The 17,944-nt window shown below is 42.7% G+C and overlaps 1 pseudogene; it reads right to left on the minus strand.

Annotated features, from left to right (window-relative positions):
- Positions 1-763: 763 nt before the first annotated feature.
- The window catches only part of LOC148043318 (uncharacterized), a 53,382-nt pseudogene continuing 36,201 nt past the window's right edge, over positions 764-17,944 (minus strand).

Here is a 17,944-nt window from a genome sequence, read left to right on the forward strand (position 1 = left end):
AAAATATTCTGTCGGCAATTTTTTGCATTCTTTGAAATTTTCCCATATTTAACCTCCAGCACCTTCTAGATTCCTTCCCATATTCCAATTCCATCCAGACCGGGTTATGGTCTGTTAAGGCTCTGGAGCATATCTTCGTCTTCTTTACCTTAGAAAGAAAATCATTTGTAGTTAGTATAAAATCAATCCTAGAAAAAGATTGATGCCTATCAGAAAAAAATGTAAACTCCTGCTCTTTAACATTCCTTTCCCACCAGATATCTCTTAGCTCCAAATCATCCATCATATCAAAAAAAGACTTAGGTAGTTTTGCAATTGCAATATATCTTCCTTGAGAGTCTGCTTCAATTAGTTCAGCCTTTATATCCTTTCTTAGGTATATAACTATACCATTTTTCTTCTCTGAAGCGGAGGTCACAAAATGTTGTCCCAATCTTGCATTCATCAAATATTTCTGGTCATTTGTTCTAATATGTGTTTCTTGCAAGCAAATTACGTCATTTTTAAATTGTTTCAGATAGTGGTATATTTTTTCCTTTTCTGTGGTGAGTTTAAGCCAGTGACATTCCAAGTTAAAAATTTAATTGTCATCTTTAGCTCCCTGAAGCTTTTTAAGAGCCACCTGGAAATCCTGTAGTTTGATTTTCGGTCTAGCTCCTCCCACTGCTTCTGAGTTGATATTTATGGTTTCTTGAACCGTTGTCTGGGCTTGTTGCTGGGCTTGTTGCTTCTTTAGTTCTTGTTCCTTGTGTTTGGTAGCCGCTCAGGTTTGCCTTTGCTCCTTAATTCCGTCTGACTCCATCAGAAGATTCAGAACTTGGGCCACCTCCAATGATCCTTGGGCATCTTGCTGTCTGGCCTCTCCTGCTTGCTCCCTTTCTCTAGATCCTGGAGATGAGGGGTAACCAGCCTTTAATACGTTGCTCTAAAAATCTCTGGCCTTCCAAACTGAGTTAAGATGGTATCTTTGTCCCAGGTAGTTGACCACTAATCCGGCTGGGGCTTCCCATCTATATTGTATCTGGCGGTTTTTAAGTTCATCCACTAGGAATGCATAGTCTTTTCTGGACCTCAACATTTTTGGTGGAATTTCCTTCAAAACTAGCACCTCCTGGCCCGCAATCTGCAACTTGGTTTTATAGGACTCTTGTAGTATCAGGTTCCTTGTATTCCTCATAGCAAAGTAGACTACAATATCTCTTGGTAGTTGTTTCTGTCTGGCAATCCATGAATTAATGCGGTATATTTTGTCTATTTGCCAGTCATAGTCCACTCTTTTGACCTACTGATCAAAGGCTTCTGAAAGAATCTCCTTCAGGTTTTCTTGATTATTCTCTTTAAGGCCTCTTATTCTCAAAGCAAGTTTCATCTGTCTATATTGTAGCATTGTAATTTCTGATTCTGTATTATCAACCTTGCTTTGAACTTCTTCGACTTTACTTACTAAATTGACATTAGACTGGTTAATTTCTTCCACTTTATCATCCAATAAAGATACATAGCCAGACTAGCCTTTAAAGGCTTCCACAATATCTTCTCTTATCTCTTGGTTGCGAATCTGGATTAGCTCTTTGATTCCAAAAATTTCCTTCAAGACCGCCTTGAAGGCAGCTGAAACATTTTCCTTTATCTTAAGTTCTAAAGCAACTGCCTGCTCTGTTAAAGTGTCCTTTAAAACTCTTTGCAGCACGTCCTGGGTTAACACTTCTGCAGCAGGAGCAGGAGCAGGAACAGGAGCGGGGGGAGGGGGTAATAATGACTGTAATTTATTTGTTGGGGCTGGAGAGTTACCAGCACTCTTTGAAGTCGTTGTTTTAAATTGTTTTGAAGCCATTTCTAACCTTCAATTAAGCTTATCTTCCACCAATTTATTAAGTCCAAAAAACCGCTTATTCCAATTATTACTCTTGTAACTTATTAATAAATCAATGCTGTTTTAAGTGATCTTAAACTCTGTAGTAGTTTGTTAAATTACAGTTCAGCCCCACCTTCAAAACTCCAGCGCCATTTTATCTTTTGTCTCATTAGATTTAACAGAAGGAGTTTTTGTTAAATGGAGCTAAAGTTTAAGTATACCTACAGTTGTAGATTCTCCGATATTTGCTCTGCCTGCTTTTTGCTCAGATGTAAATCAAACATTGTGCAGGGGTGGTCGTGAGCCTTTGTTTCTGTGAAAAGCAGAATGAGTCCCGGGCGTGGAGTGTGCCGAGCTACAGCCACACAACCGAATTATCTCCTGGGGGGGGGGTTAATGGAGCTCTACCCATGCTCAGCAGCTCTCCCCCTTCTTCTTTTCCCGAGGAAAGGGTTATCAAACTGTCAGACGGCTGATATATGCTGTCCAAACGGTGTAACGCGATCTCGGGGCTGGAGCTCCTCAGAAGAGCCAATCTTCAGGCTACACAGAGCCACTGGAAGTCCTGATGCCTTAACTACTACACCACACTGGCTCTTATGTAATGGATATTGTTTATACATTTGATTTGTAAATTTTTAATTTGTCAAGTTACTCTAGAATCACAACTGTCTTATTGACCAATGATTTAGTTTTAAAAAAAATAGTTCAGATATAGGCATTTTCTGATCTTCTGTTATGCAAATTATTCCACAATATTCTTCAGATGTCGTGTTAGATCAGTATCACTTTTCCCTCTCTGTTTTGTAATCAGAAAACTCTGCTAGCTGGGTTTCTCTTTTATGTCTGTCTTTATAAAGTTATTTTCACTTGTTAGTGTAGAGTTCATTATTTATTTATTGTATTTGTTGTATTTCTAACCCCTCTTTCCTTTGGAAGATCAGGGTAACATACATGGGAATTTTCCCTGGTTCATTCCCACAACAAAAGGGAAATAATTTTTAATGAAAGTGAATGATCCCAAAGCCACCTGAAATTCTATCTTTGAGTTGCCCCTTAGACTCTCTGCTTCAGTCCAATATTTTAACTATTGTGCTACATTGGTGCTACCCTACATGTTCTTTAAGGAAGAAGCATCAGTGAAATATATAGAACTGATTACAATTTTAATATTTATGGCATCATATTGTTTATTTCCATCCACTCTGCCTTGTTTTATTTACTGATATACTTGCTGGTTGTATGCGTGTATCTTTTATAAGGACAAATTTTCCTGTTTTAAAGAAGTTTAAGTTCCTTGATTCTACGTATTACTATTATTCTGGAATGTGTTTTCTTGAGATTCTGATTTCTTTGAACTACCATTACTAGGGTTTTGAATAAGCATAATGCTAAACCATTGTTTGTTTTAACTAAGCCTTATTGAAAAGTCTAAATCCCCTGGATTCACACAATATATTGGGGTCAAATTAACATGCTTTGGTTTGAGATAAAATGTGTACCCCTAAATCCTAAAGGGATTTTTCAATTCTGTTCTAGCATCTTCTTAATTAATCTTCTCAACTCAGAGAATATAGTGTCTACTCTTTTGATTAATTTAAAAACAAAATTTTGACCTTCCTCAGCATATTATCCTGATGGATCTTCATGTCATTCTGGATTCTTTGCACTTGAGTTGTTGACGTTCCTTCAAAATCTAGAAAGCACAATTTTTCTTTCAACTGATTGTAAATAGCCAAAGACAATGTTTAAAGTCTCATTTCTCAGTCTGAAATCAGTTTGCTATTGACACATGACTCTATCTACAATACATATCCTGTCAGAATACTTTCATTGCTTTGTCATGCATAAAATTATACAAGATAAAATTCAAAAAATGATATACCGTATTTTCACGACCAAAAGCCGCACCGGATTATAAGCCGCAGTATCAATTAACGTTAATTTTTCAAACTTTTTCCACATATAAAGCGCACCGGGTTATAAGCCGCACATTTCCCGACGCTTCTGGACATCTGTTGCAATTGCGAGGAGCGGCACGAGGGTTCTTGGCGCTCCGGGGGGCGCCGAGGGCGGCTGGGAGGGGCGCGCGGCTTGGTTTCTCCTCCCTGGACGTCGCAGCGGCGGCCCCGGGCGCACCGATCTCTGTGTTTTTCGCATCGGGGCATGCTCTTGCAGCGCGCCCCGATGCGAAAGGCACTGGGATCGGTGAGTTTGGGGCTGCTGCTGCGGCGTCCAGGGAGGAGAGGCCGGGCCGCGCGCCTCTCCCACTTCCCGGAGCGCCGGGGGCCGTCGCGCGCTGGTGGGGATGGTGGGGGCTGGTGGGGATTGGATTTCCGGCTCGGTGGCCCCTGTCGCTTCTGGACGTCTGTTGCGGTTGTGGGGAGCCGAGGAGAGTGTGGAGGGGAGCGCGCGACGGTTCTTGGCGCTCCGGGAGGCGGGAGAGGCGCGCGGTTTGATTTCTCCTCCCTGGACGTCGCGGCGCACCGATCTCTGTGTTTTTCGCATCGGGGCGTGCTGCAAGAGCATGCCCCGATGCGAAGGGCGCGGGGATCGGTGCGCTTGGGGCTGCTGCTGCGGCGTCCAGGGAGGAGAGGCCGGGCCGCGCGCCTCTCCCGCTTCCCGGAGCGCCGGGGGCCATCGCGCGCTCTTCTCCGCGCTCTCCTCGGCTCCTCACAGCTGCGGTGGACGTCCAGAGGCGACAGGGGCTGTCGAGCTGGGGGTCCGGTCCCCATTGGCCCCAGGGGCCGCTTCTGGACATCTATTGCAGTCGCGAGGAGCAAAGCAGCTGGGAGATCTTTTTCCACATATAAAGTGCACCGGGTTATAAGCCGCACTGCCGATTTTGGATCAAATTTTAGGATTTTCAGTGCGGCTTATGGTCGTGAAAATACGGTACTTGAAAAAATAATCTAACTGCTATTAAGAATTGAATGTGTCAGGCCTTTCATTCAGAAAGCAGTCATTTACTTTTTCAAATTGTCTGCATGCAAATGTTACTATATTTTCACATCTTAAAATAAATGTACCATGACATGAAAGACTAATGCTGTGGTAGTAATAAATGCTTAGATGGTTGGAATGTGAAATTTGATGATTATTTAACCCAGATCAATTGTATTATTTTGGTTAAATTGGTTAAAACATTTGAGCATTTCAATATATTTTGTATATGTTCTCTTGTAAATATGGGCAAACATTTTTAAAAATTGAGAATTCACTTCTCATGCATAAATCATTATTTGTCAGGCCTAAGGAAATTCAGATATAAGCAATATCTAGGCTTCTAATTTCAGAAAAAGGAAATTGTGATACAAAAGACCATAGGCAAATGGGCTTGATATCAAATTAAAGCAGCAATTAAGCTGATAAATTACATCTTTGAGCTTCTCCTCATGCAAAATTGACTCGAATAATAGATGTTTGTAAGATATACCAGATTGTGACTACTGCACTTGTTTACAGTATTAATCTAATAGCCAAGGACTTGGACACAATATTTTGGCACCCAACAATCTCAGTTTTACTTATTTTGCATCTTTTTTAACCTTTGTTTATTCTACGCAATTTCTCTGTCCATCTCAATACACTATTCCACTTCTATTTTCCATATTGGGTTCAAGATGGGGAAAAATCATTCTGATTTACCAGACTACACTGAATCAGGATGAATCTAATTATTACCATTTTGAGTAATATTTAAAAGTCAGCTCTGAAATAGAAAGTCTGAAACAGAAGGTCTAGAAGCACATAAGGAAATTAGTCATGAAGTACAAGGGCATTAGCACTGACTAGCACTGTTGATATTACTAGTTTGGGTAATAAAATGTCTGCAAGAAAACAATCAAGCTCATAGAGTACCAAGGACCCTTTATTTCAAACCTAAGTTACAAATATTCTCCTTTATTGGGTCCACCTAAGAATGATTTATGGCTCTTAGAAAACAAGCAGAATCCAAAAACCATGTAACTACTTCCAAGATTTCTTCTTGGAGACTTGACAATACCTGATCTACTACCTCATAAAACAGAGGTTGGCTACTTCTTGGTGGCTAAAGTGTATGTTTTTCAATTTTTTCACAATCAAGGACTAGATGCAAGAGGAAGAGATCTAAGGAGAAATGTAAAAATATAAACTAATAATTAAAATTTGGAAAATAATGACTTGCCAATGAATTAAAGCTCCCAACTGGAATTTTTGCATAAGCCTTAACAATACTGGATAAAGTTAGTTAATGTTAAAGATTATGAAGCTATTAAGATTAAGGTCTCCTTGTCAAGAGATGAGATTTGGTAAATCATATAGAGAGGGCTGTCTAAAGTGGTATTATTATTGCTAAATCAATACAAGGGTACACTGCTATGCCACAATGACTGAGGCTAAATTACAATATATAGTTTCCAACCCAAAATTACAATATACAGTATTCCAACCCAAATCAATTGTAGGACAACACTTACAGGAATAACAAAGTTTCCAAGACCCCATAGAAGGCCAACAAGTTTGGGACCAACTGAATCACAACAGTTCCAAAGGATAGATGTTGAGACAAAAAAAGTGTCTTTGATTCCACTTGGTTTTTTATTCTCTTCCCAGATAATCATGCTGGACTGTGCCTCAGTCAACTCGAAAAGACATGCACAGTCAGATTTTAACTTCTTAGGAAAAAAGATATGAAAGAGAGGATTATTTTTGCTTTTGTTTAAGAAAGCCCAGCTAATGCTTTGTAGCAGAAAGTTAATCCTTTGAAACAAGATCTGATATTCATCCTAAAATAAGCAGAATCAGGAGCACATCATTTTCCTGCAGCATTAATACATTTAATAACTTCTGCACCAGAAAGTACAAGCATCCCAATGAATTTTTTAACATTAATATATGACTCATTTCTTTGCAGTAAATTAATATTAGGGAACATTTCAAAGCAATAACCAGCAGTTATTGAACAACAATAATAAACTTGTAATTCAGAACCAGCAAGGCTCTTCAGAAAGTAAGTCCCATCATTTTAGAACAGAATAGCACACACAGAGAGACGCCAATTAGCAGATTCTATTCTTAGATATATGCTTGGACTCCAGCAGTGGTGGGATTCAGCCAGTTCACACCTATTCGGGAGAACCGGTTGTTGGAAGAAATCTCCTTTTGTTTTTTTCCACTTTACAGGGCTAATCCTGTAAGGAAGGCAGGAAGGAAACATTCTGGTGTTGTTTCTAGCCTAATCTTTATTGCCCTGATTACAGAAACTGCTTCTCTGGTTAACCCTTATTACATTGTAACAGCTAAAGCGAAGCGGGCATCGATGTGAGTCACGTTGAGTTGGCCACACCCACCCAGTCACATGACCACCGAGCCATGCCTACCCAGCTGGTCATTACGGCAGAGAACCGGTTGTTAAATTATTTGAATCTCACCACTGGACTCCAGTAAGGCATTTGATAAGGTAGACCATAACCTACTACTAGATAAAGTAGAAGAATGTAGATTAGACAGCATCACCACCAGATGGATTCGTAACTGGCTGACCAACCACACTCAATGTGTAGTCCTCAATGGAACTGCATCTACATGGAGGGAGGTACACAATGGAGTACACCAAGGCTCTGTTTTAGGCCCAATACTCTTCAACATCTTCATCAATAATTTGGATGAGGGAATAAATGGGGAACATCAAATTTGCAGATGACACCAAGTTGGCAGGAATAGCCAACACTCCAGAAGATAGGCTTAAGATACAGAAGGATCTTGACAAACTTGAACATTGGGCACTATCTAATAAAATGAAATTCAATGGTGAAAAGAGTAAGGTTCTACATTTAGGCAAGAAAAATGAAATGCAGTATGTACAGTATAGGTGGTACCTTGCTCAATAGTAGTAACTGTGAGAGGGATCTTGGAGTCCTAGTGGACAACCATTTAAATATGAGCCAGCAGTGTGCAGCAGCTGCCAAAAAGCCAACACAGTTCTAGGCTACATAAACAGGGATAGAATCAAGATCACATGAAGTGTTAATATCACTTTATAATGCCTTGGTAAGGTCACACTTAGAATACTGCATTCCGTTTTGGTCACCACCAGGGGTGGGTTCCTGGCAGTTATAACCCCTTCTATAGAAGAGGTTCCACAAATCTACCGTGCCATTTAGAACTGGTTCCAGCTCCCTCCCCCTGCCCGTCCGCACCACACTTGCCCCACCCACCACTCACTGATTGGCTGGCTCACCAATCACCTCGCCCACCTCTAAGAGTCGTATCTAAACCTTAAAGTCTTAAAGCTGTCCAATGTGAGCATCCCTGGTTTTTTTCCCTAAAGGGTTAGGGGTGCAAAGGTCTTGTAACTTGACAGCTTTAAGACTTGCACACTTCAATGCCAGAGTTCCTGAGCCAACATGACTGGAGGAGGAATTCTGGGAGTTGAAGTCCACAAGTCTTAAAGCTGTCAAGTTTGAACAGCCCTGGGGTTTTTTTCTAAAGGGTTAGGGGTGCAAGGGTCTTGTAACTTGACAGCTTTAAAACTTGTGTGCTTCAAATGCCAGAGTTTCTGAGCCAACATTTTGGTTGCTAAGCAAGAGTGTTGTTAAGTGAGTTTCACCACATTTTACAAGTTGGCCACGCCCACCCAGTCACATGGCTGGCAAGCCATTCCCACCCAGTCACATGGCCAGAAAGCCACTCCCACAAAGCAGGCCACACCTACAGAAGAGGTTGTAAAAATATTTGAAACCCACCACTGGTCGCCACGATGTAGAAAAGATGTGGAGACTCTAGAAAGAATGCAGAGAAGAGCAACAAAGAAGGACTAAGGGATACATGATAGCAGTGTTTCAATATCTCAGGGGTTGCCACATAGAAGAGGGAGTAAAACTATTCTCCAAGGCACCTGAGGGTAGAACAAGAAGCAATGGGTGGAAACTAATCAAGGAGAGAAGCAATTTAGAACTCATGAGAAATTTCCTGACAGTTAGAACAATTAATCAGTGGAACAGCTTGCCTCCAGAAGTTGTGAATGCCCCAACACTGGAAATCTTTAAGAAGATGTTGGATAGTCATTTGTCTGAAACGGTATAGGGTTTCCTGCCTAGGCAGGGGGTTGGATTAGACCTCCAAGGTCCCTTCCAACTCTGCTATTGTATTGTATTGTATTATATATAAGCTATCAAATTCATTTTTCAAATACATTATGATTTTTGGATTTTTATTCTGGGTGATTGTTGATGTAGATTCCTGCCCAATGAATCAAGAGAACAGATTTCCAGATTTCTAACCCTCCTCAATTTCTGTTGAAAAAGCATCTGAAAATAAGAATATAATATTTGAGGGAACCACAGAAATTGGTTGGATTCCCATGAACTTCCAATCTCTGTTATTGTCAGCCTCTGCTTTGCTATTTGCTTTTGGCTGCCATAGAAACGGGGAGGGGGGCATGGTATTTGGAATGGGAATAATTGGTACAGGAGTGTGGTAAAAAAGGGAGTTTCGTTCTCACCCTCTTCTGCGCATGCTGAGGACCGTTGTTTGGAGTTGGTCAAGGCCAACCATCCTGCATACCAACCTGATGATGCTTCTTGGAGATGCACCCACATACACCTATGGGATTTGCAGATTGGGCAATGGGGTGGGGGTTGTTGGGGGAAGAGGGTTAGGCAAATGTTTGATATGTATGATTTTGCGCGTTTCTGCCTCAGACCTTGCTTTACTTCATGGCTATCTTTTCACCGAGAGAACTGAGGCAGCGTGAACCTCTCCGGGTCCTAGGGGTGGCAGTGGACTGCTGAGTTTTACTCACCAGGGCTGCCACCTCCGAAAGACGCTGACACCGTGGATTCCGCTGACGCCGCCTAACACCGCGGCCCAGCTGATTTGTGAAATCCGACCTCCCCCTGCAAAAATCCCCGTTGAAAGGAGGAACTGAGTTTTGGAGTTTTGGAGGTGAGCCGAGGGAGCTGAGGCAGCGTGAACATCTCCCGGTCCTGGGGGTGGCAGCGGACTACTGAGTTTTTACTCCCCAAGGCTGCCACCTCCAAAAGACGCCGAAGACGCCGGTATCGTGGATTCCGCTGAGCCGCCCAACACCGTGGCCCAGCTGCTCTATGAAACCCGACCTCCCTCTTGCTTGGGAGGAAGCCTGATTAACTCTCCGTCTGCTGAGGCCCCTTGAGAACGCCTGGCCCAGCTATTGAATGGGGTATTTACTCCCCTTTTTTTTTCCATCTGGGATGAGTTTTTCCTTTGGTCTAATTTTGACTTTAATTACTAAGAGGGTTGATACAGTAAATAGACTTTTGTACATTAGACTCTTTCTACCATGACTGGCTTTCCGGCTTTTGTTGCTGTTATTGACATTTGGACCTATTCTGCCTTTAACCACCCTCCCCTTTGGACTGTATTGAACTTATTAGAGGGGGTGATCGATATGACGGGTCGCCTGATGAGACCTGGCAGCTTGCTTGCTGCCACTACGACCCGCCGGGATCCCCCCCCTCCTTCTGCTCCACCTAACTCGACCCTCCTTAAGGTGTGACACCCCCCTCTGTTGGGTAGATTTGGAACTTAGAGGAAAAAGGAGAGGAACGGAACACCCCTATTGGACTTCATATTTTCTCTTCTTACCAGCCTTGTACGGACTTCGCTGCGCAATTTTTTAAATTGGTATGGTGAGTGCATGGGATTGTATGTGATTGAGTGAATGATCCCACTTTTACCATTTATTACCATTGTATTTTATATGTTTTAACTTCTATGTGGGGACTGCTTGGGTGAGTGAATGAGTATGTCTGATTCGGAGGACCTGCCGGGGAAAGTGGGGGTCATTGGGGTGGTTGGGGGGACTACACCCACGGGAGAGGGTCGGAGCATTGCGGTCATAACAGGGAGAGGCAGATACGGCGGGGACTTTAGGGCTGGCCATTACCGGGGAAGGAGGGCTCGCTACATCACAGAGATCCCTCCTTCCGGCCCTATGAGTCCCACTCCAAGGTCAGATGGCGCGAGTAATCAGGACCCTGGTCTCAGGCTGCTGTCGCTAAATGCCAGGTCTGTTGTTCACAAGGCTCCTCTCGTCCGGGACTTAATTTTAGACGAGAGGGCAGACCTGGCATGTATTACTGAGACATGGCTGGGCACGGAGGGAGGAGTCCCCCTCGTAGAGATGTGCCCAGACGGATTTCAGGTGCTTCATCAGCCGAGAGCCCAGGGAAGGGGTGACGGTGTGGCTATTGTTGTCCGGGAGTCTTTAGCACCTCGTAGGATCCCTGCTCCGGAGCTTGTCGGGTGTGAGTCCCTACTGGTGAAGCTGGACCTCAAGGGTCAAGTGGGTCTGCTGCTAACGTACCTGCCTCCCAACTGCGTTGCAGCAGCCTTCCCCTCGCTCCTCGAGTCGGTAGCCGAGCTAGCAATTGAGTTCCCTAGGCTTATGGTTCTGGGGGACTTCAATTTGCCTTCGCTCGGTGAACACTCTGATGGAGCGCAGGAGTTCATGGCCTCCATGACAGCCATGGGCTTGACCCAGGTAATTCGAGGCCCAACCCACTCAGCGGGTCACACGCTCGACCTCGTATTCCTCTCGGAGCAGTGGATTTGTGATCTTGGTCTGAGGGGTAATGAGATCATACCCCTGTCGTGGTCAGACCACTGCCTACTGAGGCTAGACTTCCGGAGGCCAAACCCCCACCGTAGGGAGGAGGAACCGACCAGGTGGTTCCGCCCCAGGCGACTTATGGACCCCCTAAGGTTCCAGACGGAGCTTGGGGATATTCCTGATACTCTCGCCCACAGTTCGGCGGAGACTCTTGTTGCTGCCTGGCACTCGGCAGCATCGGAGTCTCTTGACCGGATTGCGCCACTACGGCCCCTCCGGGTCGGCGGATCCCGGAGGCCTCCTTGGTTCACCGAGGAGCTCCGGGAGATGAAGCGCCGGAGGAGACGCCTAGAGCACGTGTGGAGGTCCGATAGGTCCGAATCGAACCGAGCACTTCTGACAGCATGCACCAAGGAATACATCCGGGCACTTAGGACAACTAAAAGAACACATATCGCCACCTTGGTTGCGTCCGCCGAGTCCCGCCCAGCCACCCTGTTTAGGATAACCCGCTCCCTCCTAATTAGGAGGGAGGCAGGGGACCCCTTACAGGGTAAGGCTGAGGATTATGTCCAGTTCTTGGCGGACAAAGTTGCTCGGTTTCGGTCGGACTTGGACTCCACCCCCGCAGATCCAGCCGAGACACAGGGGAATAACTTGGCAGACCATCTCTGGGTTGAGTTTCAGGATGTTGCCTCCGGGGATGTGGACAAGGCTATGCGAGCTGTGAGCGCCTCCACCTGTATACTGGACCCGTGTCCCTCCTGGCTGGTTGCCAACAGCAGTGAGGTGACACGAGGCTGGATCCAGGCGGTTGTTACCGCCTCCCTTCGGGAGGGGCACTTCCCCGCCGCACTTAAAGCGGCAGTGGTGAGACCCCTCCTGAAGAAACCATCCTTGGATCCAGCCGTTCTTAATAACTATCGTCCAGTCTCCAACCTTCCCTTTGTTGGGAAGGTTATTGAGAAGGTGGTGGCCTTCCAGCTTCAGCGTACCTTGGAGGAAGCTAGCTATCTTGACCCCTTCCAGTCCGGCTTCAGGCCCGGTTACAGCACAGAAACCGCTTTGGTCGCATTGACCGATGATCTCTGGAGAGCCAGAGATGGAGGCCATGCGTCCATCCTAGTTCTCCTTGACCTCTCAGCGGCTTTCGATACCATCGACCATGGTATCCTTCTGCGACGACTGCGGGAGGTGGGAGTGGGAGGCACCGTCTTGCAGTGGTTCTCCTCCTACCTCTCGGACAGGTCGCAGTCGGTGTTGGTGGGGGGGCAGAGATCGTCCCCGAGGCCCCTAACTTATGGGGTGCCGCAGGGCTCGGTCTTATTCCCCCTACTATTCAACATATACATGAAACTGCTGGGTGAGATCATTCGGAGGCACGGGATAAAATACCATCAATACGCGGACGATACACAGCTGTATCTGTCCGCCCCGTGCCAACTCAATGAAGCGGTGGATGTGATGAACCGGGGTCTTGAGGCCGTTAAGGACTGGATGAGAGCTAACAAACTGGTACTCAACCCGGACAAGACCGAGTGGCTGTTGTGCTTCCCTCCCAACAATTTGGCCAACGTTCCATCACTCAGGCTGGGGGGTCAAAATTTATACCCCTCAGACAGGGTCCGCAACTTGGGAGTCCTCCTGGACCCACAGCTGACTTTTGACCACCATTTGTCAGCTGTGACCAGGGGGGCATTTGCCCAGGTTCACCTGGTACGCCAGTTGCGGCCCTACCTGAATCGGGAGGCCCTCACAACAGTCACTCGAGCCCTTGTGATCTCTAGGCTGGAATACTGCAATGTGCTCTACATGGGGCTGCCCTTGAAGAGCATCCGGCGACTTCAGCTAGTCCAGAATGCGGCCGCGCGAGTGATCGTGGGCGCACCACGGTTCGCCCACATAACACCGATCCTCCGTGAGCTGCGCTGGCTACCTGTTGATCTCCGGGTGCGCTTCAAGGTGCTACTCACCATTCATAAAGCCCTCCATGGTAGTGGATCTGACTATTTGAGAGACCGCCTTCTGCCAATTACCTCCCTTTGTCCCATCAGATCGCATAGAGTAGGCCTCCTCCGAATTCCATCCGCCAGTCAGTGCCGACTGGCGACTACGTGGAGGAGAGCCTTCTCAGTTGCAGCTCCGACGCTTTGGAACGATCTCCCCGTGGAGATTCGTACCCTCACCACCGTCCAGACCTTCCGCACAGCCCTCAAGATCTGGCTATCCCGTCAGGCCTGGGGATAAGACCCGAACTTCGCCCCACCCGAATGCTGAATGAATGTTGTGTTTTATCGGTTTATTTTTTATTCACATTTTTTTCTTTCTTGTGCTTTGTCTTCACTCCCTTCCCATTAATTGTAAGCCGCCCTGAGTCCCCTCAGGGAAAAGGGCGGCCTATAAATGTCAATAAAACTATAAACTATAAAACTATAAACTTCATAACCAGTAAAAGTACTCTGAATTCTACAAATGGAGTTAAGTGGTTTCTTTCTTGGTTGCTGAAGGAGACGTGCCTGACAGTTATCTTGCTTAAAGGAATGTGTCAATCACTATGGCTAATAAGCTATTCTTTATTATGTTATGTGCAAACATGGAACATAGAATCAAAGGCCTAGAAGGGACTTCACAGGTTTTTTTCTACAACCCCTTACTGTGCTTACTGTTTATATTTTAACAATATCCCTGCTAGTAGATTTATTTTTCTTCTATTATATTTTGTTGCTGACATTTATTTCAGGGACTACCTCTCTTCAATTACATCTACCCATTTCCTCAGGTCTGGTAGAAGAAGCAAGCTACATAATCCCATCAACTAGTACTGTTATCTCCAGGAGGCAGTTTTCTCCACCATAGGCCCCACCTTCTGCAACAAGAAGAGATTACCAGAGATTGTGGGTCTTTCATAAGGATTTGGTTTTGAGTATGAGGACTCAGGAATGTGAGATAGCCAGTACAGTGTCTGTGTAAAGTGTTTTTGGGTATTACAATACCCAAACAATACAATACAATACCCTCAGATAGGAATTATGTTATATGATTTTTATATTTTAAATCTTTGGGGATTTTGGCATTTTTAATATTGTTTTTAATTGTTGTGAGCTATTCAGAATTATTATTATTCAGAGTCAGTTGCCGAGTATCCGAATTTTGATCACATGACCATGGGATGCTACAATGGTCTTAAATGTGATTACACTTAAGTTACAATGCCATTGTAACTTTGAACTGTCACTAAATGAACTATTGTAAGTTGAGGACTACTTGTATATAAATTTAAATAAATAAATAAATAAATAGTTTCTTTCTGACATATTTGACATGGTGTGTTTGTGTGAAGGGGAAGCTGATTTCTATATCCCTCTCATCTAATAAATAGCTGAAACTATATTCTGAACACAATATATGTTAGTTACTCAAATATAATTAAATAATAAAATTACTGAGAATAAATTATAGCAAGAATAATAATACAGATATTATTACACTGAGTTGTGAATTTAGAAGGCACTTTTTAGATAGATAATGGGAGAGGGAGAGGGAGAGAGAGAGGTAGGTAGGTAGGTAGATAGGTACTGTAGACAGTTGGATACATTAATATGAAACAGTATTTTGCAATAGTCTTTTTCACTTGGGTTTTTCTTTTGGAAAGAAGATATAAAAAGATCAAAACACCCTTTTAGTCTTTCAGATGCCCAACTATCCTGGGATTTTGTATTGTATTTTACTACTGCAAGTAGCTTTGATACCATTTTATTTAAAGTATATATTTCTGGAAATAGTAGATTGAGCCATCCTTTAGATTGAAGCATGATGATGCATTTTATATTTGTTTTACTTTTTTTATGGATAGTCCTCACTTACTGACTGTTTTTGGGACCATCAATTCCATTGCTAAGTAATGTGATCATTGAGTAAAAGATCACATAACTGCCAAACTTATGACATTAGTTCCACTGTGGTAGTTAATTAAGTGAATCACTATGGTTCTTTAAGCACAATATCATGTGACCACAACTTGTACTTTCCTGCTGGCTTCTCCATTGATTTTGCCAAAAGCTGGCTGTGAAGTTTGCAAAGTGTGTGTTAGTTGCAAAATGTCCGAATCAGTATCATGTGACTTCAACAACTGCAGTAGCCACAAATTCAAGGACCAGTTTAAAACCTACTTTTTCAGCACATAACTTTGAACTGCTTCTGATTGAGGCAGTCCATAAGTGAGGACCACCTATATTGGATACTTTTATGGTAGTCATCCTACTTTTTCTTATGAAAAGTTCCTTGCTACCAGTAGTTGTCAAGAGTGGCTTGTTTTTTACTTAGAAGAAGCTGATAGGTGTAGTCCAGTATAGAGACTGTCCTGAATGTTAGCGGGTAAAATTAAAATTGATTACCAGGTAAAAGTGAGAGCTGATTGGAAGAGTCTCCACAAACCCAGAAGAGAATTGAATAATAGTTTGAATATTTAATTGCGGCACAAAGGCTATTGGTTTAAGGCCAATTTTTTTTTCATAGTTAACTGACCTTATTTTAAGCAGATTTTATAGCTACTATTTAAGACTCCTGAAGAAACTAAAAGCAGTTTAACCTTTCCCTGAAACTTCTGAATGCTGTAAACCAGGAGTCCCTAACCCCCTAACCACTGCTATAAACCTTCCAGATGATATGAAGTCTATGGTCATCTCATGCTACTCTTCACTCTGTTCAAAAGGAATCAGGAAGACTATAGTCTAACAAGTCTTATTAATTGACCACATTATTTATTTTATTTGTTTATTAAATTTTTATGCTTCCAGCTGCCCTGTAAAGTGACTCTATGCAGATTACAGATTATAAAATAAGTAGCAAAATAATTAAAATATCTAAACATTACAACTATACATATTAAAAATTTAAAAACTATACTGAAACCAGAACTAAGAGATGGACAGGATGGGGATGAAGTCTTCTTTCACTGTCAACCACCTCCACCAGCCAGTTCTCCCCTTGGAGCTCCAGGCCAACTGGCAAAGCCAAATTTTAATATCCTTCGAAAAGATCAAAAGGGAGCAGTTCTCACCTCTGATGATAGAACGTTTCACAGAGATGAGGCTGCAGCAGAAAAGGCTATTCTGGGATCCATAGCAGGTCTCTTCTGCTGGTGTGAATGGAGCAGGCTAGTCCCATTGGAAAGAGATGGCTCCTCAGATACCCTGGTCCCATGCCATTTGGGCTTTACAGGTAGCAATCAATGCCTTGAATTGGATCTGGAAGCAACTTGGTAACTAACGCAGCTCAGCAGAAGTGGTGTTATATGTGCAGCCCTACAGGCTCTCAGGACTGTGTGTACCATTATATTCTGCACATGCGTCAATTTCTGTGGAATTTTTATTTTCTTCTTTCATTTTGATTCTGAAAAACAATTATAAAAATAATACTCAGATTATAAACACAGATTCCTCTATCTCTATTTTTTGATAGATATTAAACCAAACAAAGCAATGTTAAAAATTAATTGGCACTGAGAATTTGACTGGATTCTAAACTATGAGTGATCATTTGCTACCTATTACACTATATGAATTCTGGAACAGAATAAATTTGACTATTTCCTTTTCTGCTTTAATGCTTCTTCCAGTTCTCCAAGAAGTTGAGTATGTGAAGTGAAAACGGAGTAGGTAGAATGCAGGTGCAAGAAGGTTCAAAAAATGTGTCAACACTATAATATAAAACTTTTACTTGAGGATTTATATAGTGGCAATAAAGATGTATGAAATTAGTAAAGGCCTTAAGATAGGGGTACTCCCTTGGAGAAAGGTATCCAACCTTTATTTGAGAACCTTAAGAGAAGAGCAATCTAACCATTGCTTTGGAGTTGCCTTTCAGTTAAATGTAAGAAATGCCAAGTTATAGCTTGGTTTGTGGCTTTGCAAAAGTGTTTTCCTTACAATTTCTTTTTAAAATATTTAACTGCTTTATTAAGTCTTCCAAATTTATACCACGTTCCACACAATTAGGCACATATTTTACCACTGCTTCTTTTTTTAAAACTACAATCACACTTTTGGTTTCAGTCATATAGAACTAATGATATATTAATTCAATCTGTAAATGACTAAGCAGAAATACTTCTTTGCAATAATCAATTAATTTTAAAGTAAAATAAAAATAGAGCAGAATAGTACATTTATAAATTAACATTTAGTTTTTATTAAATTAATTTTTTAATTTTATGCAATTTATAGAATTATTGTGTTCCTAGAGTCTGTTGTATATTGTGAGCCCTTCAGGTCTACTTATCTCTAAGTTGCTGTCATTTGATCCCTGTTACATTATTAAGTTTGAAGGGAAACTTAATTTGCACGAGTTAAAAATACAGCTCTTAAAATCTGAAGCATATTTTTCCTACAAAAGTCACAAGACAATTTCAATGATGCCTATGACATAACAGGACTATCAGCAATTATGATTAAAATCTAGCAATTTTGGTAAATATTAATTATTAAATATATGTTTGTAATTTAATATTAAAG

The sequence above is a fragment of the Thamnophis sirtalis genome, unplaced genomic scaffold, assembly GCF_051295495.1.
Source record: "Thamnophis sirtalis isolate CommonGarterSnake01/CBP01778 unplaced genomic scaffold, rThaSir2_p1.2 scaffold_12, whole genome shotgun sequence".
Taxonomy (NCBI): domain Eukaryota; kingdom Metazoa; phylum Chordata; class Lepidosauria; order Squamata; family Natricidae; genus Thamnophis; species Thamnophis sirtalis.